Genomic DNA, 2,082 nt, shown 5'->3' with positions numbered 1-2,082 from the left:
CCAGTTTCCAAAACACAAATTGGATCCATCTTGTAGTGGAGGATAGCTCTGTGAAAAAGTGGTCCCCACAGATGTAGCTCTGTCATCTTGCTTCCATGAGGTAAGCAACCATTCTTGGCTCTAATGTCCTTCTTTCTCCATCTCTTGTCTCCATCATAAAAGCTACAAACAGAGGTTGGTGTGACTCTTTGGGGAAGACAAGCCACCTTCATCTGCTACAACTGCATTCGTGCATTGGATTTCTCACTAAGAGGCTCAGCAACTGGTTTTGATGGAACTCCAAGCCAAGGAAGGGTGTCTCCTTCTGTCGAAGTCAAGCCTTCCACCTCAGCTGTACTGTGGGGTTTAACTGGGAGTTACAGACAGTTGGATTATTACATTATGTGGTGATTGAATTCCTCGTGTGTCGCTGTCCCTTGTGTGTATACCTGTTTGTGAAATCTCATAAGACAGGAAAGAGGAGCACATATCAGCTTGGGGGGGGTTCCTCCATCTCATCTCATGGATATAAATCAGTATAATAAGGAACTTCACATTGATTCCTGATGTTTTTGGTTATTGGGTGATTTTCAGTAGATGAAGTTTAATGACTCATCTTCAGACCTCTGTAAAAATGCTACAAACATACAGCCCCTTCCCAGATTTGGTCACAGGTGAACTTTAAGAAGAACTACATTAATGGATGTTATCTGTATTTTGTTATTTAAAGAATGTGAGTGCACATTTCCCCAACTACATTATAGACATCTTGAAGAGAAAAAGGACATATGATTCATTCTTGTGGGACATTATCGCAAGGCGTAGCACACGGTTAGTGCTCACTAAATGTTTGTTGAAAAGAACTGATGTTGATGTCATCAGTTGGTTGAAAAGACTAATTTTCAGCCTCTAGTTTTGTGATATTTTTCTCCATTTTTGACATTTTAAGAAAACAATGTTAGTAGTTACAGGTAGTTACAGGTCTTACTTTTGACCTTTTCATCTGAATTAAAAATAAGTGTAGATCATTGGTGCATTTGATTCAGAAATTATAATTATGTTGTTGTTAATAGGAAGAAAGGTTGGAAATAGCAAAACACCAATCTTACAGTTTATTTTCAGTGCAGACTGTCAGTCAGCTAGTCCTATCTGTCAGCATTCCCAGTTCGGCTGCATTGTTAAATAAACATATGTAAAATTGAATTTGTTGAATTAAAGAGTTATGTAGCAATTTTATTTTGTGTATAATTTCAAGAGAGATTCAACTTGCTCAGCAATGTATATAGCAAATCCCGTCAGGGTGTTTTGTCTAAAGAACATAATGGAGGAGGGTAATATTGTCTTTTCCATTTCCGTATATTTTTTATCTTTGGGGTTTCTCTAGTTCTCCATTGCTGTTGAACAGTGGGAGGCAAGTGGTTTTCTTTTTTCTGGTGTGCTTAGACATGACCGATAAAGTCTTACTGGTAGAGGGCAGTTATTTCCAACATTAATATTTTATACAAAACTTGCCTTTGTGAAATTTTATATTAGAAAAGCTGTTAATAAGAAAAACAGTTCTGTTCTAGGCCACATATGACTTCATCAAATAAGATTGATATAGAAAAGAGATAAAGCACCACTGAATAATATTTGCTTTGGCAAACTGTACATTAAGATTTTTTTTTTCTATAGGGAATATTATAGGGAAAGTGCTGAGAATTGTGTCCTCTGAGTACTAAAAATTATTATCTTTTCATGACACCCATTCCGGTCTTAGAACATGACTGTCCTACCCCATCATGGAATTTCTCAAGATTATTTTGCTGGCAGAATTTCAGGCAGTAATGGGACTTTTTCTTTTTTCCTCAGAATGCCATAAAATATTATTATAATTTCACTATGCTATATATAGTCACAGCCATAGAGATTTATGTACAGAGTGGTGAAGGAGCCAAGAAACCATAAGCCATACTTCCAAAAGTATGAAATTGTGAGCTGGAGCTTACATCTGGACACAAAGATGAGCTCAGATTCTTGGTTGCCTAGTTATCAAGAGCCCTCTTAAGAAAGTAGGTTACCCCTCGTCTAGCAGAAATGGCCAGCTGTCCACCAAAAATGTAT

This window comes from Neovison vison, chromosome 1, assembly GCF_020171115.1.
Source record: "Neovison vison isolate M4711 chromosome 1, ASM_NN_V1, whole genome shotgun sequence".
NCBI classification, from domain to species: Eukaryota; Metazoa; Chordata; class Mammalia; order Carnivora; family Mustelidae; genus Neogale; species Neogale vison.
Note: the sequence above shows the minus strand (reverse complement) of the source record.